Here is a 14633-nt window from a genome sequence, read left to right on the forward strand (position 1 = left end):
TCAGCCACATTCTTTTACCTTTCTCTCTCCCTCCCCCACCTCCCCCATGGAGCACCCCCACCCCCAAGGACGAGAGGCACTTCTGTGAGGCAGTTGGCTGGGATGAAATGGCTGTCCTTGGTCAGGAGGTAGAATAAAATTCATTGGAGGGCAGGGGGCTGCTTGGATGGAGGAATAACACTGGACTTACAGGCAGGGAACGTGGGTCTTAGGTTTTTGTGTGTGTGTGTGTGATATACAGTGGCACCCAGGGAAAAGGCCCTTCTGTTCTTTGAGACACAGTTTCCTTACATGAAAAACATGGTGGCAAAATCAGGTGGTGGTTTCAGGGCCCCTTCAGCTCTACTAAAGTAAGTCTCATGGTCCATTGAAGGAGCAGTCACCAACTCTGGCCCTGGTAGGACCTAGCCAAGTAAGCTGACCAACAGCTCAAAGCCTGACAGACATGGGAAGGAAGCAGTGAATATTGAAAGGGGCTTATGAATCTGGTACACCGATTTATAGGAAACTAACCGAGCAGGCTATGATCATGGCTACTCAAGTGTATACCTTTCATGATGAATAAGCAGATATACGCAAACTCAGGTAAAGCCATCATTTATTTTTTTGTTTTTCATGATACAGACATGAAATGGGAGCGCTGATAAGGTATTATACATGAGGGCAACTCTACTTCTCATAAACCTCCTTGGCAGTACAGCATCAGGCTCTAAAATCCAATATCTAAAACCTCTGCCTCTGGAAAGACGGCAGAGCACTTTCCCCCATTCTCCCACTGACTACTACTAAAACCTCTGTACATTATGTATAAAACAAACATAAGAAGATACCAAAAGATGGAAAGAAAAAGGCAGACTGGCTAGGAATCTTGAGACCTGAGGAACGACGCATTGGTTAGTTCTTGAAATTTTCTTTTCACCTCAAAAATGCCAGACTTTCAGCTGAAGAAGCCAGTAACCCAGAATGCCAATGGGCACTGATAAAAATGCCCTAGCAAATGCCTGCTTTTTCTAGCCAAAGGACCAAGAAAGGGATAGCCCAGCAAAACAGAAAACTATGACAATAACTGTTCTAATCCAACTAAAACCCATGGGGGAAAAAACGTGGTCTCATTCCACCTCAACAATAAAGACCAAGTGGGGAGCTGGACCTCTCATCTCTGCCAGTGTTAACGGGAAGTTCCACCCTCCCTGATGTTAAGAAGAATTAGATAGTGTCCCCCCCCGCCCCCTGCTTCCTGCCAGAGCTGTGTCAGAGGAATTCAGCTAAAACAGACAATATAAATAAGATTCAGTCTTTTAATTTTTTTTTTTTAACTTTTAGCGATGGGAGTCTCACTATGTTGCCCAGGCTGATCTTGAATTCCTGGCCTCAAGCAATCCTCCCACCTCAGTCTCTCAAAGTGATGGGATTACTGGTGTGAACCACCATGCCCAGCAAAGATCCAATCTTATAACATAATGACTCAAATGTCCAGGTTTCAATGAAAAAGCACTTATACCAATAACCAGTAAGATCTCAAACTGAATGAAAAATATTATCAACAGATGCCAATAGCAAGATGACACAGATGTTAGCATTATCTGACAAGGATTTTAAAACCGTAATCATTAAAATGCTTCAGTCAACAATTAAAACCATGCTTGAAACATGTGAAAAAATAGAAGAAAGGGCAACCACTTCTGGTTCCCTCCCACTGTGGGAACTTTTCTGTCATCTCAATAAATCCTGCTTTCTAAAAATTAAAAAAAATGGAAAAAGTATCAGCAAAAAACCAGAAAATATAAAAAAGAACTGAATAAAAATTTTAGAATGCAACAAATACAATAATGGAAATAAACTCAATGGTTAGGGTCAAAAGGACAGCGGAAGGGAAAGAGGAAAGAATTAAGATAGAACAACAGACATTGCCCAACCTGGACAACAGAGAGAAAACAGAATAAAAATGAACAGAGACTCAGGGATATGTAGGATTATAAACAAAACATTTAACTTTCATGTCATTGAAAGGAAAGGAGAAAAAGAATGGAACTGAAGCATGCATTCAAAGAAATAGTGGCTGAAAACTTTCCAAATTTGCCAAAAAACATAAACTTGGAAATTCAAGAAGCTGAGTGAACCCTAGATAGCAATCAAACTTATGCAATGTGAAGGCAAAGTCTTGAATGCAGCAAGACAGACATGGCACCTCATCTATGGAGGAAAAACTATTTGGATGATGGTGGATTTTGGATCAGAAGTCATGGGATCCAGAAAGAAGTGGCATAATATTTCTCAAGGGCTGAAAAAAAAGAGAACTGTCAACCAGAGTCCTATACTCAGTCAAAATATGCTTCAGATATAAGGAAGAATCAAGACATTCTCAGATAAAAGGAGCTCTCACAATTTGTAAACAACAGAGCTTTACTAAGAGAGTGTTTAAAGAAAGTTCTCTACCCAGAAAGGAAATAATAAAAGAAAAATCTTGGACATCAGAAAGGGAGAAAGAACAATGAAAAGAGAAAAATATGGGTGAATATAATAGGGTTTCTTTCTCCTCTTGAGTTTTGTAAATTATGTTTGATAGTTGAAGCATCAGTTATAACACTGTTTGATGTGGTTTTAAATGTATGTGGAGGGAATATTTAACACAACTACGCTATAAGTGGGAGGATTAAAAAAGAACAAGAGAGGTAAGCTTTCTACACTTCATTGAAACTGGCAAAATGTTGACACCAGTAGATCATTATAAGTTATATATACGTAGATAAAATGTAATTACTTAAAGCAACCACTAAAAATGCTATACAAAAAGACTCAGAAACACTATACGTGAATCAAATGGAATTCTAAAAATTGTTCAAGTAACCCACAGGAAGTCAGAAACAAGAAAATAGAAAACCGAAACCAGCGATCAAACAGAAAACAAAATAAATTGGCAGAATTAAGCACTAACTAATCAGTAAGTATAATAAATGAAAATGGTCTAAATATATCAATTAAATGACAGATATTGGCAAAAGAATGAGCTAATGATATGTGGTTTGCAAGATGCTCACCTCAAATATAATGCTTTAGGAAGGTTGAAAGCAAAATAATAAAAACAATATTCTACGCCAAAATCAATTTTAAAAAGTAGCAGAGGCTGCTCTAGTAATATCAGATTAAGTACATTTAAGAGCAAAACATTTACCAGGGACAGATGGGAACATTACATGATGATAAAAGGGTCAACTTACAAATAAGACATAGTAATTCTAAATGTGTATGCTCTAAACAACAGAGCTACAAAATATAGGAAGCAATGCTACTGGAACTGAAAGGAGAAATAGAAAGACTCACATCTGTAATTGAATAATTTAACACTCTCTCTCAACAATTGATAAACAACCACACAAAAAATCAGCAAGATATAAATGACCTCAACAACATGTTTCAATAGGACCTAATTGACATTTATAGAACACTCCACTGAAAAACAATAAAATTTGCATTTTTTCCAAGCACCCAAGGAATATATGCCAAGATAGATATAGTCTGGACCATAAAACAATCTACAGCAAATTTAAAATAATTGAAACAATATATAATGTTTTCTCTAACTATGATGGAATTAAATTAGGCACAATAGCAGAAAGACGATATGGAAGTCTATAAACATTTAGAAATTAAACTGTACGCTTCAAAAAATTCATGGGTCAAAAAAGAGGTCTTAAGATAGACAAAACATACATTGAACTGAATGAAAATGGAAATAAAATATATCAAAAATTTAGGGACACAAGTAAAACTGTGCTGAGTGTGAAATTTATAAAACTAAATGTTTGCATTAGGAAAGAGGGTAAGTGTAAAATCAATAATCTAAGCTCCCACTTAAAGAATCTAGAAAAAGAAGAGTGAAATAAATCTAAAGCAAGCCGAAGGAAGAAAATAATAAAGAATTAAAATCAATAATATTGAAAACAGTTCAATAACAGAGTAGAATGACTATAGTTAACAGCATATTGTATATTTCAAAATAGCTGAAGAAAGGACTTGAAATGTTCCCAATACATAGAAATGATACTCAGGATAATGGACCTCCCCAAATACCCTGGCTTAATCATTACACAGTCTATTCAGGTAACAAAATATCACATGTATCCCAAAAAATATGTTCAAATATTTGTACCAATAAAAATAATATCATTGAAATAAAAAACTAGAGAAACCAAATAAAAAGCTAGATCTTTAACAAAATTAATAAAGTTTACAAATCTCTAGTAAGACTGACAAAGAAAAAAGAGAAAACACAAATCACCAATATTCTGAATGAAAAAGAGGATATTACTACAGACCTTGCAGACATGAAATGGATAATAAAGGAATACTATGAATAATTCTACACAAATAAATTTGGAAACTTAGATGAAATGGACCAATCACTTTAGAAGCACAAACTACCAAAATTTACTCCATTTGAAATAATCTAAATAGTTGTATAAATATAAAATAAATCAAACTCATAATATAAAAAACTCCTGAAATGAAAACTTTAGGCCCAGATGGTCATGCTAGAGAATTATACCAGCTGTTTAAAGAAGAATTAGCACCAATTCTACATAATCTCTTTCAGAAAAGAGAAAAGGAGACACTTTCCAACTCATTATATTACCCTGACAGCAAAGACAAACACTGTACAAACAAAGAAAACTGCAGACCAATATTTTTCATTAATATAGACACAGCAATCCTTAAGAAAGTTTTAGCAATTTATAAGAAGAATTATACATCATGGCCAAGTTGAGTTTATTCTGAGGAAGCAAGGTTGGTTCAGTATGCAAAAGTCTATCCAAGTTATCCACCATATTAACAGGCACTAATGAAAATCATATGAACACCTCAAAACAGCATTGCAAAAAGAAAAACAAAGTTGGAAAACTCAATTCCTATTTCAAAACTTACTGAAAAGCTACAGTAATCAAAACAGTGTAGTACTTTTATAAGGATAGACATATGCACCAATGAAATAGACTTGAGAATTCATAAATAAATCTAAAAATGTATGGGCAATTGATTTTGGCCTTGCAATTCTACTCCTAGGTATATCTTCCAAAAAAGTAACAGTAGTTACTCAAATACTTCTACACAAATGTTCACTGTAGCACCATTCACAATAATCAAAAGAGCAAACAATGCAAATGCCTAGCAATAGATAAATGGCTGAACAGTATTTTGATATATCTTCACTGTGGAATATTATTCGACTATAAAAAGAATAAATTACTGATAACATGCTGAAACATGGATGAACCTTGAAAATATGATGCTAAGTGAAGGAAGTCAAGACACAAAAAGCCATATATTGTATGAATCCACTTATACAAATTGTCTGGAATAGGCAAATCCATGGAGACTGAAAGTAGCTTATCAGTTGCCTAAGGCTGGGAGGAGGAAGGGAGAATATGAATGGATTACTAATGGGTACAGGGTTTCTTTTGAGGGTGACAAAAACTGTTTGGAAACTAGATAGAGGTGATGGCTGCATAACATTGTGGACTTACTCAATGCCACTGAGTTATGTGAATTTCATCTTTGTAAAAGAAAATAGTTACCCCAATTGCTGACGAGGAAAAACTGATCACGCATGCATTGCTAGTGGGAATGTAAAATGGTACAGCCACTCTGGGAAACAGTTTGGTAGTTTCTAAAAAACTAAATTTGCAGCAACTATATGGCCCAGCAATTGTACTCCAGGGCATTTATCCTAGAAAAGTAAAAATTTATATCCAAAAATTTATGTTTTAAAATATAAAATGTTTATTAGAGATTTAAAAAATTTTTAAAACAGTGGTACAGAAAGTTGAAACAATATCAATTTTCTGGTTTTGATATGGTACTGTTGTTGTGTAAGTTGTAACTATTGGGAGGAAACTGCAAAATATTATTAGGGGAATATGGCTAAAGGATACATGACATCTAACTGTATTACTTCTTACAACTGTATGTTAATCTAGTCATCTCAAAAAATTAACATCATACGATCATATCATTTGATGTTAAAAAAAAGCCTTTGACAAAATTTGACACTCATTCATGATTTTTAAAAAACCTCAAAAACCAGGAATAAAGAGAAAAGTCTTCAGTTTGATAAAGAACATCTACAATAAATCTACAACTAACGTCGTACTTAATGGTTAAAAAACTGACTGCTTTTCCCTCTAAGACTAGCAACAAGACAAAGATGTATGCTTTCTTCACTGATCGTCAATATAATACTGGAAACTCTAGCTCATTCATTAAGGCAAGAAAATGAAATAGAACACACACATATTGGAAAAGAAGAAGTAAAACTGTCTTTATTTGCAGTAGAAATAATTGTGTATGTGGAAAATCTCTGAGTCTACAAGGAAAGTCCTAGAACTAATAAGTGAGTTCAGCAAGATCTCAAAATATATATAAAAATCTATTTCGTTTTTTATGTACTAGCAATGAACACATAGATACCAGAATGAAAGTTGCAATACCATTTACCATTGCTCAAAAACACTTAGGTAAAAGTCTAGCAAAACATGTACAGGATTTGTGCACTGAAAACGATACAAGACAGATGAAAAAAATCAAAGAAGATGTAAATGAATAGAGGGATATGCCACTTTCATAGACTGGAAGACTCAACATAGTACAGATGTTGATTTTTCCTAAATTGATACATAGATTTAACCAATTCCTATAGAAGTCTCAGCAAGATTTTTTTGTAACAATAAACAAGTTAGGCCGGGCGCGGTGGCTCATGCCTATAATCCCAGCACTTTGGGAGGTTGAGGTGAGAGGATTGCCTGAGCCCACGGGTTTGAGACCAGTCTGGGCAACTTGGTAGAGACCTCATCTCTACAATAAATCAAGAAAAATTAGCTGGGCATGGTGGCGCATGCCTGTAGTTCTAGCTATTTGGAAGGCTGAAGTAGAAGGATCACTTGAGCCCAGCAGGTCGAGGCTGCGGTGGCCATGAGCGTGTCCCTGCACTTCAGCCTGGGCAACAGAGTGAGACTCCAACTCAAAAACAAACAAAACAAAAACAAGATGATTCCAAAATAATATAGAAAGACAAAGGGAGAGCTGAAACAATTTCTAAAAATTTTATTTTGAAAAAGAATAAACTACAAGGAATCAATCTCCCTGGTTTCAAGACTTACATGGTTATGTTAATGAAGACTGTGAGATACTGGCAGAAGGACAAACAGCTGGATCTGAACAGAGTACCTAGAAATAGACCCACATAGATATACCTAACTGATTTTTGACAAGAGTGCCAAAGCAATTCAGTGGAGGAATTATTGCCTTTTCAATACATGGTTCTGGAGCAAATGAACATTTATATGCAAAATAAAAATAAAAAGAGCCTTGACCTAAATGTCATACCTCATACAAAAAATAATTCAAAATCACCACAGAGCTAAATGTGAAGCATGAAATTATGAAAGTTTCAGAAAAAATATGAGAAAATTTTTTGGTTATAAATGTAGGCAAAGAGTTCCTTTATAGACTTGACACCAGCAGTATGACTCATAAAAGAAAACAAATTGATAAACTAGACTTCATCAAAAGTAAAACTTTTTCTCTGTGAGAGACCTTGTGAATAGGATAAAAAGACAACCTACAGACTGGGAGAAAATATTTGCAAACCCTATGACCAACAAAGGACTTGTATATAAAATGTACAAAGAATCTCAAAACTTCACAGTAAGAAAACAAACCATCCATTTTGAAAATGGGCAAAGGACACGAAGATATATTTCACTGAAGAGGAAATATAGATGGCAGATCAGCACATACAAAGATGTCCAACATTATGAGTTATTAGGGAAATGCATATTAAACTCACAGTGAGGTATCACTACCTACCTACCAGAATGGCTAAATTAAAAAACAGTGACAACATCAAATGCTAGTGAGGATGTGGAGAAACTGGATCATTCATACATTGCTAATGGGAATATAAAATGGTACAGCCACTCTGGAAATAAGTTTGACAGTTTCTTATAAAACTAAACATGCAACTCCCATGTGACTTAGCAATTGCATCCCTGGGCATTTATCCTAGAAACATGAAAAATTATATCCAAAAGTATGTGTTTAAAAATATCAAATGTTTAAGATAAATTTTTAAAGTGTATAAAACATTGGTACCGAAACCTATACCAATATCAATCTCCTGGTTTTGAAATGGTACTGTTGTTATGTAAGATGCAACCATTGGGGGAAACTGGGTGAAGGGTACTGGAGCCTTTCTGTATGATGTTTGTACTTCCTGTGAATCTAATTATTTTTAAATAAGAAGCTAACTGCTATTTTAAAAAAATTTCAAGGTCCAGATCTAGGGGGGCATAGATTCTTCTTACTGTCTGGAATAGTTCCTACATAGCACTGTTTTTTTCAATTACAGCCATTTATGCAGACCTTTTTATTTTTTAAAAAAACAACTGCTCCAAATATTTCTTGGGTGCTTCAGAGGCTAAGCCCGAGGCTTCAGCTCTGACCTCACTCAAATACAAGGGTCTAGGGACATCCCAGTAAAGACAAAATGGCATGTGACATACAGTGCACCCAAATGAAGAAGGGGAAAAAAGACCTCCAGTACTGCTGAGGCCATCGCTAACTTCCTGGCCCAGGCGGGCCCAGTATCTCCAGTCTGTGCGGGGGACGGAGGCTCAGATCTCATCTCAAGTCTGGCAACACAAAACCTATCGACATCAAACAAGATGCCCATTTAGCCTCCCCCCCCCCAAAAAAAAGGCAAAAGAAAAAAGAAGCTGCTTTAGCTTTTTTAGACTCCATTCTATTGATTTCATGCTTTGCCCATTTGTGGCCCCCAGAGACAAGATCAAGGGAACAGGTGAGGGTAGTGGCCAGAGCCTCCTACATAAAGGCCCAGTGGCAATCTATGCCCTTACCACCACAGTGATCATGCTTGGGTTCCACCTGGGCCCAGGGCTGGTAAGCAGGGCCAATAGAGAGGACTCTGGAGAGGGATCACCATTTGAAAATGAACTTTGGTCCAAGCCAAAAAGGATGTCACAACCTCAGCACACTAGCCTCTGGAAATGACCTTGTCTCTTCTATTTGAATCCAGGCCTGTGAAATAGCATGCACTTTGGAGTCCACTCAAATCAATCCGCGAGATTTCAACTTTCTATTTTATATTATATCCATATAGAAAATACCTGCATCCTCAAGTAAATGGATGTTCCAAAGAGATGCGGTGTTCTGTGGCTTGGTTACCTGTGCATTCAGGAAATGGGGTGGGGTGAGGAGTGTACTCAAACCTCAGACACAGAAACAGGCCTGCGGGCAGTCTCTTTTCTACCTCGGGCTCTAAGTACACACCTGGCAAGCTTTAGTCACCCACACCCAGAAGGAGATACCAAAGAGAGCAAAGACTCTATGCCCTGGGCTCTGAAGGCACCTTGGTATCCCAAGGGTTATCACTGATTTACTCTTCCTTGAGTTAGCCATGACCTCTAGTATCTGACCTCTTGCTTCCTAGACCAGTGGATCCTGCTGGAGACAAGTGTGACTTGGGTATTCCCCAAGGAAAGCTCTGGGGCCATGATATCCCACCTGGAGTCTCTGGATAAAAAGGCAGATTTTTGGTTAGGGGAGAAGACATTTGATATTACAGCCCACATTTTTCAAGGGTAAAATTAAGCCCCTAAAGAAAAGAAAAGCCAAAAACCTCCAATGAGGTTTCAAATGAGCTTGCAAAGGAATGGAACACTTCTGGTTGTTGATAGCAAAATAATTTAAAAATGTCTTCAAACACGTGCATTGGTGTCACTGGCCAAATTGTGTTTCCCCAAATTCATATGCTGATGTCTAATCCACAGTAGCTCAGAATGTGACTTTATTTGGACATGAAGTCATTGCAGATGTAATGAGTTAAGATGAGGTCATACAGGAGTAGGGTGAACCCCTAATCCAATATGGCTGGTGTCCTTATATAAAGGAGAAATTTGGACACAGAAAACAGACACAAGGAGAACACCATGTCAAGACTGGAGTTATGCTGCCTCAAGCCAAGGAACTATCAGAAGTTATGAGAGAGGCCGGAACAGATCCTTCCCTAGGGTCTTCAGAGGGAGAGAGGCCCTGCTGACATAACTTGCTCTTGGACTTCTAGCCTTCAGAATTGTGAGACAATCAGTTCTGTTGCTTAAGCCACTAAGTTTATCACATTTTTTTTTTAAAAAAACAACACCTTAGTACACTAATAATACACTGGGGATAGAAATATTTCTGTAGGCAAGTGCGGATGCCAGTGAAGACTGGCCCATGTCCACAGCAGACTATGCTTTCTGGTTTCTCTGAGCGTCTGGGCTTGCTTAATCTTCTGTGGTGAAGTGCTGACCGTCTCTTGATGGATGACTAAGAGCTGGGAAATCCTGAGCCCAGGGCAGTTCTTAGCTCTTGGCACTTAGAGAGCACTCAGCTCTGCCATCCCCTTGAGCCTGAAGCCAGTAATCATCTATCTCAGGCAGCTTGAACCAGAGCACCCAACCCAATGCTTTCCTCATGGCAGATGCTTACAAAGTTTTGTAGACAAAACTGTGGTGTCAGGGGCATATGGAAATGGAGAGGAAGCGATGGGAATGAAGCATCTGGAAGGAAGATTTGCATGGTTCGATGGCTGGCTGCATACAGACCAGTAGGCTAAGGCCACTTCTACTTTCCAGACTTCCAGCCTGCATGGTGGGAAGAAGTGTGGTGTTGGTGAGAGGCAGAGAGTGCTACACCAGCAATAGACATATCAACCCATTGTCAACAATATGGCCATTTGGGGGCTCTGATTACAGCAGATCATCCTGCTGTACCAGGGACTGACCTTTACTAGTTACTATCTGGCACTAACAATCTTGGCATTATGCTAGGGCATGAGTCAGGTAGGCTGCCTTGGTCTAGGGAACTGGACCTGGAAAAGGCAGGAAGAGCCCTGGCTGAAGACAGACAGGTCAAAGATTAAGAAGACTACGCTTCTAGATGTCAGTGTAGCCAAGGCTTTGGAGACCAACGAACAGGGCCTGAAGTTGGCTTCTCAGGTCAAGAGTTATGGGTCTTTGGGAAAGCTGCTTAAACTTTAACTCAGTTTCCTCAGGTGTAGAAGGCCAAGCTGTATACAGAAAAACAACAGCTGTCTTTGGGTTCCTGCTATGAGCCAGACATTGGGCATGGCCGTTTACGGAGAGCATTTCACTGGGTGCCTCCAATCACCCCCACAAGGTATATATGAAGAGACTGCCAAACAGGTGCTTCTTCTGTGCCCCCCTTGCCCTTGGCAGGAAGTATTTGTCTAGCATTTGGCTTCCTTTCTAGACTGCAAATTTGTGAGAGAAGGAAGCATGTCTTCTATGTGACTATAACCCCAGGGCGTTCAAGAGTCCCAGCAGGGTCTCAGAAACTATCTGCTGAATGGTTCTGCAGGGTGGATTCAAGCTTGGGTTGGGGGCTAGACTAGAACTCCCTGAAGGCATCACTCAACCTAGAGCCTGGATGACATGGTACACTGGAGCCCAAGTGAGATTAGCAATGCATAACACGTTGTTCAATGTTTCTGGGCATTTGAAAGACTGTTTTGACACCATGCAGGAGCTGCGAGGCATATAATTATAGCCTTGTGCTAATAAATATATCAATATTCTAAAACATTACTTTTAGCTTTGAAAAGTTGACTTTAAAAGGCTTAAAGTGATGTGGAGAAATTAGAACCCTCATACATTTTCAGTGGGAATGTAAAACGGTGCAGCTGTTATGAAAAACAGTTAGAGTAGCCATATGATCCAGCAATCCCATTTCTGGGTACATGCCCAAGAGAACCAAAAGCATATATTCACACAAAACTTGCACGTGAATGTTCATAGCAACATTATTCGTAAGAACCCAAAGTAGAAACAATCCAAATGTCCATCAATGGATGGATGGATACACAAAATGTGAACTTACCATACAGTATCATATGAGTCATAGAAAGGAATGAAGCACCGATCCCTGCTACAACATGGATGGGACTTGAAAACATGATGTTAAGTGAAAGGAGCCAGATACAAAAGGCCACATATTGTATTATCCCATTTATTTAAAATGTCCGGAATAGGCGAATCTATAGAGACTGAAAGCAGCTTAATGGTTTGCCTAGGGCTGAGGAGAGGAAGGGAGAATGGAGACAGACTACTAACGGGTACGGAGTTTATTTTGAGGGTGACAAAAGTGTTCTGGAATTAGTAGTGGTGATGGTTGCACATCTCTGAAAACACTAAAGCGCATTGACTTGTATGTTTTCAACGGGTGAGTTGTACCATATATGAATTATGTCAAAATAAAACTTTTTAAAATCGAGCCCACATTATCATCACTTTTTCTCTAATTTGAAGTTTTAGAAAGATTTTCTTCTTGAAAAAAGGATAAAGCAACATCTTTTAAGTTTATGGAGAAGGTTTCTATCCTCTACTCTTAGCAAGACTGGCTTCTTTTGAAATGGAACATTATCACACCTTTTCTCCTTATTTATCAGCTGACACAGCGGCGATGAAAACCTTTTCCACAGTGACCCCTCATCATCAATGAACAACTTGCAAAGTTGGTGCAGACACATCCTAAGCTCTGGTTGATCCTACTTTTGACACCACTGCCGCTGCTCCCCGCAAATTATTAATTTCCCCCTGTTGGTTTCAGGAAATTTTCATGCCATTGAGGTTAAAAATGCACCCCCCTATCTGGGTGGCATGTGCCACTCAGTGACGATTCAGCTTGGGGCCAGGACTTCCTGGCAAGTATGAGTGCCCCATAGTCTCACAGAGTAAGCTCGGACAGCAGAATCCTGCTTCAAGGAGCCAAGAACTGTGCAAACCAACAAACCAACTGAGAGCAAACTGTTTTTCAGGCTGCCCATACCCTGCAAACGTACTTGACTCTAAAATTGAAAAGCACACAGTGACCATCCATTATGGCAAACACAGAACAGAGTTTTCTGGAACTTGGGAACATCAAGAAATGAGAGCAGAAGATCAAGACTATTTTACAGCTCTGAGGACAATGCTGATCTTGTCATGTGATGGACTGCAGCAGAACTAGCCTTCAAGGTAACATGAGGCTGAGTGCTTTCAAGACCTCATTTCTTGAAAAAAAAGTTTCTGGACTTACTGGGCATCATTTTTTCTTGTGCTGTAAACATCATACACTTTTAGAATTGAAAAAGACCTTGGATTTTAAGTGGCAGTCCAAACTGGAAGACCAAGTCACCTACACCCTTGCTTTCCCATCAGCTAAATGCCCGCACTCTTAGCTCTCCTGAACTTTTCCACAGCTGATCATCATAGTTGGGATTGTGCTGGAGGGTTTTGGGAACTGTTCCGGTGTCTCCTGTGGGGGCCCACTGTCCCACTCATCAATTGTGCGCACACACACACACACACACACACACACACACACACACACACACACACACACTCTCTCTCTCTCTCTCTCTCTCTCTCTGTCTTCTGGAAAGCACTGGAACACTAGAGGCCCTGGGGAAAAGGTTCTCTTTAAGCTTCGGGTCATTCCCATCAGTACCAGTGAACATCTGGTCCCTCTACCTTGCTGTCACCTTGCCCCTCTGGTGGTTCTACAACTAATCACCAAAGGAAACTGGAACTGTATCTGGTCCTCTTCTTTTCTGCCCCCACCAACAATTCAACTGTGGCCCCAAAGGCACACACACATACACAAGCAAGATATTTTTCCCCTGGAAATGCTTTTAAAAACAATGTGTCCCTAGACTTACCCTACAGGAACAACTGGAAATGCTGCACCAGGCAGGAGGAAAACATTGGGAATTGTTTGGTTTTGGAGCAATTTCATCGGCAGTCTCCTCAGAATGTAGAAACAGTTTGTAAACATGTTACACTTGGGTCCGGATGCCAGTCATACCAGCCGACTAAAGCAGGCAAATAAAGGTTTGCAAAGTGTTTATAGCTGGTGGTCTAGGTGAAATAAATTGAACGTGGGGCTGGGAGCCTGGAGACCCGAATTCCACTTCTATCTACAGGTCACTTGACCTCTTTGAGACTCAGGTTCTTCATCTGCAAAATGGGACTGACTCTCTGTACTCTTCTCCCCTTCCATGGTGCCCCTTGGATAGAATGGTGCTGTGGGCATGGGAGGCACAGAGGAAGGGCAGCCCCTTTCTGCAATGCAGGCAACGGAGCCAGGGACTGAGCTGAACAGAAGGAAACGCTTTTTGTCCCCCCCCTTTTATAGTAAAGCTTGGTTAGAACCTGAGAATGTTTATATCAGGAGGGAAAACTAGAGATTATAAGTTCCAATCCTCTTCTTGGGCAGTTAGGAAAACTTAGGCAAAGGCTTATTCAGAAGCACGTGCTAGTGATGGACAGAGAGCGCTCCCTCTAGAAGTCAGGTTCACTGAATCCCAAGCTAGGGCACGAGCCCAGCAGGATGGACTTGAAGACAGACACTCGAGGCCATATTTTCTTGGGCCCACATTCTGAAAAATCCTGGGCAGAAGTCTCATAAATCTGTGAGGCAGCTTCCCCAGGCTGTCCAGTGGCTGCCTCTCCTTAAAGAAGAGTTGGCATCATTGAGGTTTCAACTTCTCCCTGCCAAGCTAGTTGCTTCATGTCACT

Source organism: Carlito syrichta, unplaced genomic scaffold (genome assembly GCF_000164805.1).
Source record: "Carlito syrichta isolate Samal-C Ts95f unplaced genomic scaffold, Tarsius_syrichta-2.0.1 Scaffold304364, whole genome shotgun sequence".
Lineage (NCBI taxonomy): Eukaryota > Metazoa > Chordata > Mammalia > Primates > Tarsiidae > Carlito > Carlito syrichta.